This window comes from Anabas testudineus, chromosome 13, assembly GCF_900324465.2.
Source record: "Anabas testudineus chromosome 13, fAnaTes1.2, whole genome shotgun sequence".
In the NCBI taxonomy this organism is placed as follows: Eukaryota; Metazoa; Chordata; class Actinopteri; order Anabantiformes; family Anabantidae; genus Anabas; species Anabas testudineus.
The window spans coordinates 22,890,854-22,896,853 of NC_046622.1; positions in this window are offsets into that span (position 1 = coordinate 22,890,854).

Consider the following 6,000-nt stretch of genomic DNA (forward strand, 5'->3'; position numbering starts at 1 on the left):
TGCTGAAACCCACCCCATGGGCTAAACTGACAAATGAGGCTCATGGTGAGAGATGTTTGTTTGTTTCATACACTTGTAGGCTCCATTCTTCTCTCTTTCGCTCACTTTTTTCTGCTTTTTCTTTCATGTTTCAGTCCTTCTCTTTCTACCCCCGCCCCCCCCACCCCTCCCTTCTAAGAAACACAGTGCCACTGACACCACCACCTCTTTGTCACACACCCTTCAAGGTCAATTGATCTGCGCTCTAACAGGTTGATGAAGCACGTCCAGTTTACAGTTATTTGAATTGTGGTGCACACTGAATACCTCATTATGAACAATCAAAAGCTCTCCTCTCTTTTGAAAACCTCTTTGCATTAGCTATCTACACTGAGCCACACTTTGCATTACTCACTGCACACATTCAAAATCCAGCAGCACACAAAAATCTGGTCACACAGTGGAGCAATGAACATTTCTGGAACTGCCATGAACATCAGTGTCAACATGTAAGTTGTAGTTTTTTTTCACTTAGCAGCATAGCACGTTGCTCAGGGCAGCAGACAGGGCAGAGTTACAGTAAGGATGTGGAGGGGGGGATTTTTCATTGCCAGTAATCTGAAGAAATCACACAGCTCTGTAGGATTTAACTTTACACCTTCAAATAGAAGAATGCATTCGCTGCTGTTTGCTTTCTGATCATCCCTGATTGTGGGCATAATTTGTCCAACAGGCAACTAGATTCATCTATATGCCATCAGCTGTGTGTCATCTGCTGTTTTTTTTAACAACATATAACTCAATATTCAAACAGAGCACCAGTTAGAACCTATCATGCAGTAAGACACTGCAACATGTAGATGTGTCTATCTCAAGAGTTTCTACTTGTGGTTTTTGTGCGTTGCTGGTTAGTGAACCTTGAAGTACATGCAGGTGTTTCCCTCCTACACTGGTACGATACATAGACAAACTCAGGCCAGTTTCACACACAACATGAATCCACTATTTAATTCAGTCTGCAGGTTTGATTGTGACTTTTAAAAAAATGTTGTACAAAGATGTTGAACAAGGGTGCACTCAAAATAAAAACCGGCTGAGTACACAACACTTATTTGAAATGAATAATATAGTATATTGTGTTTGGTGGTTTATCTCATTCTTCCTTGAAAGTCCAACAATGGTTTATGTGCAGTGGGGGTGTATTCTGTGGAGATTTAGAGTGTAGCTTAACCACAGTAATTGTGATGTTACAAAACCTTGTTTACATGGTCATATTTTAAAGTCAGAATTCAAGCTTTGTATGGTGTTTACGTCTGTGGGACCCGATTTCATTTAAAAAAAAAATCAAATTTACCTTTTAAACTTATAAATAATCAACATATATCAGAACACATTTTTGTATGTTCCCGCACAACGGGGCCAAAACATTATTGCAAAATTCAAGCACTGTCTGCTCTCACATTCCTGCACATTTTACCCTCTGTTGTCCAGAACCCAATCTTTATCTGCTATCTCTATTCCAGAATATGGAATTACAGAATAGGTAATATTAACAATATATGCTGGTTATATTGCTTGTAATCAAGCTGAAGTAAACATCTGTTAAGTTTTTAAACATAAAATTGTTTGATTGTGGCAAATTAAAAACCCAAAAATGCAGTGGATCCATCAGCCCCACCAACGCCATCTGAATAACAAAAATGTGAACACCACAGAAGGGTTAAAGTGGACACAAACTTGCCTTGACTCTTCAGCAGATGGACGTGAGAACAGACCTCTGGTGTCAAACTCTGCACATACATCATCCTGACCAGGTCAAACATCCAAGCAGGGGAACATATAACTAATTTTTGAGTGGAGATGGACCTTAAAAAGGGAGTAATGGTTCTGCTGAGCCATCAAGCGTTGTAATTACAACCTGTTTCACAGGCTTGATTGACAAAGTTTGACCCCAGACCAAGAGACTTGACCTGAGGCAGTTACCTGAGTCTGTTTCAACTGAAAGAAACATCAATCACCTGATAATGATTATGTGTGATTGGAAGAAGTTTGAATAGATTATAATATAACAAGGATCTCCCTTTCCCTTGAGTAGGTTTAATGAAGCGTTTCATTAAGGGGGAAATCTGTTTGTTTCACACAGGACCCCTATTGGCCTTCAATAATATCACACTGTGCCTTTATAATACTTTTTGCATTAAATAACACAAATGAGAAACATTTTTGTTTTGCAGAAAAATCTTGCATAGCTGTAGCTGTCAAAGCAGCTTTCAAAACATCAGAAAGAGGAAGTTTGCCACAATGAAAATACTGTAAACGTCTGCTCTATCAGACCCACACGCTATCTTTTTTTAATTTTTAATTTGCATCTGTCTGAAACAGCTTCCAGTGCAGGATACAGTATAAAAATTAATTACATGATTCTTTTTCATGAGGTGCACTGCAATTAAATTGTAGCTTTAACATTCCTCACATTGATGACACACTCAAATAATAAACCAACCAAAATAATCTGCGGAACGTGCTTAGATATTATCTTAATCTTTTGGTTTTTGATGTTATCCCTTTAATCTTTTATGAACTGCAAAGAATGGGATTACACTAAATTCTGTTAATGATAATTGTTTTGAGTGTAGAGCAGCTGGATGTAACCACAATTATTTAAGATATTAACAACCACTCAGGTACTGTGTCTGAGAGTCACACTTTACATTAAAGCTGTATTAATGATACATAACAAATAGAAGCTGATGTTTGTGCAGTACTGTCAAGATGTCAGATGGGGACTTTGCAGAAAACCACAAAGAGGTAGTTAAAATGTAAAGACAGTTACAACATCTTTACATTTTAACTACCTCTTTGAGCACAAGAGTATTTAGATTTGAAGTGCATGAACTAAGTAGCAAGTAGAAAAAAGTATGTAAACCTTTCATGGTTTTCTGCATTAGTTTGTCATAAAATGTGATTTGATCTCCATCTAAGTCAAGAGTATTAACAAATATAGTGTTCCTAAAATGATAACACAAAAACAATTCTGATCTTTTATGTATTTATTGAGAACAACCAGAAAAACCTCATAGTCATAGTGGAAATCATGATGTTTCCTCCACCATACTTTACAGCTGGGATGTGGTTTTCAGTGCCCTTTTTACACCAAATGTAGTTGTGTGTGTTCTTTCCAAACAGTTCAATCTTAGTTTTGTCAGTCCACAAAACATTTTGCCAATACTGTATTAGTAAGCAGCAGCTTCCTTCTTGGTGTCCTGCCATTGACATCCTTGTAGTTCAATGTTTTACCTACTTTAGACTCATGAACACAGATGTTAGCCAGTTCCAATGATGCCTTCAAATCTTTGGTTGTCACTCAGGGTTGTTTCTTTACCTCATTGATTGACATCCCATCCAGTCTTGGCTGTAACAGGGGAGGTACACTCCCCTGTCACCACTTCTCTTTTGCATTAGCTGCATGGGTGTTTGTTGACACCTTTGGTACTTCTGCTTAAGAATTTTTAAAACAATTTTATTGATCCACATGGGTAATTGAATACTAATCCCTGAAATTCAAAGATGATTGCACAACCAGCCAAAGTGCACATCCCTAACCCCAAGATCTTTTATGGTGCCAATTTTACCCAATCCAAGCCAGTTTTCCAGCCATAACCTAACCTTAACCTTAACACTGGCCTCAGATGGAGTCAACACTACAGAATCTTCTTCCCTTTGTTTGGCTAATCAGTGCGAAGATTCAATTTTCTATAAATGTATATTTGTAAGTCAGTAGGATATTTGATCAAACAGCAGTAAGGCCTATTAACACGGTGTTAACGTTTTGGCTGGATTAATGTGTGCACAACAGATATCGGGAAATGTGTGAGGCTGTGAACATGTTGAACATCAAGTACTACAGAGAAAGCACTTTTTCTAGGATGCAGTTGTCTTGCCTTTGTGACCTTGGAAAGAGTTCAAGTTTGACGTGGTTCAGCAAAAATCTGGAGAGGTACAGCCCATGTGAGTAAACCCCAGAACTGGACCTATTATTTTCTCTCAGAAAAGTTCAACTGAAACCTTTGACCAAAGATCAAAGATCTTGTTTCTAGCCCTGGCAGGACATGCACCTGAGTCATCCTTTGTTGGATTACGCTGTTGGCTCTTGGTGTGAATTCCGACCAGCCCAACTTTAATCAGCACATTAATGTTGACTTGCCCGTACTTTTCCTGCTTAGATGCTTTGTTAAATAAAAAACTTGTCTCTTATCAAGATCTTCTGATTATGCACAAAGTGGACTAACTCCTTATTCACATGCCCAAACAGGTTAGTGCAAACATCCTAATACTGAAGTCAAAGAAATTCGACTGCAGGGCTCATTTCACTCCGTACCAACTCATCTCCACTTCAGGGATCATTTTAAAATGGTGTCAATTATGTATAAAGTGCTTCCTAAACAAGCCCCAACCCATATTAGCAATTATATACATTTTATTATCTCTCGAAATTCTAGTAGGAGTGTCAGAGTGTCTGAACTGATCCGAGTCCTCATATAACCCATCACCAACATTAACAATTTCACATGGTTCTTAAATTCCACACATGCACACTATAGAATCATACACACCATAGATATCTCAAGAGATCCTTCACCGCTAATCCTGTTAAGGATCACAGGGGTTTTAGAGTCAGGCTTTCATGGGCAAGGAGCAGTGTACACCCTGGACAGGTCATCAGTCCGTCAGAGTGCTAACACAGAGACAGCCAATCATTCACTTTTACACCAATGCGAATCTTCAGAACCGTGGGAAAAAACCAGAGTAATGAGAGAAAAACCACGCAGACACCACACAGAAAAAGAGGGCAGCAGGTTCAAACCTGTCACCATATAGCTGTGAGGTAGGGGTAGCAGCCATTCCACCACATTACCTACCTGGTTCTGTGCAACCTATACTTAGGCGGTATCTTTGTTGCCCCAGAAACCAGTGGGTTATATATCACAAACACAAGTACTGATAACGCCCCCAGAATGAGACAGCCATGAATTTGGTGAAGACAGACTGTATTGATGATGCATTGTCATTTGTGCTTTTGAAATAGAACTACATAAAAGGACTGATATCAATTTCTTTCTGTCCTTAGGGGACTGATACAGTAAATAAAAATTAGTAATTATCTAATTAGCACACAGACTGAAAGCAAGGGCCAACAGGTAGCCTGAAGGTCCAAAATGCATGCCAATTAATACCTCTAAAGCAAATAAACATATTGTATTCTGTTTAAGCCACAAAAAAACAAAAAAAACAAACAAAAAACAAACAAACCAACAACTTATGATTTTATATTTCTTCAAATTGAATTGGTTAAACAGCTAGAAATGAGGTAATAATTGAACAGGAATATTGTCATTTTTTCCTTACACATCATTCTGGTCAAAACATCCTGGTAATAATTCATAATTTAAAACTGATGACAAATCTCGTCGGACATTTGCTTTTCTAATGCTAGTAGTGGCTAATGCAGATTTCAACAGCTATAGCCTTAAGCAGCGATGAGGCTACAGATGTTTCCTCAGCTCACTTCTTTCTGACTTTACACCCCCACATTTTTGTGTCTTCCAGATCAACTGACACTGACTCAGGTGATGTTACTTTGGGACATTTATCAGATTTCACACAGCCTGCACCTGGAGCAATAAATTGATTTTTAATCAAAACCTAATCATCTATTTAATTTTTCTGAGGTTTGATAAATGAAGGCCTGGATAATCTGTCACACATAAAACAACCCTACTTGTATACATTCACTAATTTTTGTTCATTTTTCTTTTATATTTTATTTAGGCCATTTTCCTTAACGCCCAATCGTCTTCAGCTGTTTTTCGTTTTGGCATCATTTGGCCCTTGCAGTGTTTTTATTGTTCTGGTAAGATTCAACTTAAACAGCATCAACAGTGAAACTAAATGCATGAGGGAGATTTGTGGTTAGAGAAGCTCCATCATCCCGAGGGGATTGTTAGCTTCAGGCTGTTATAA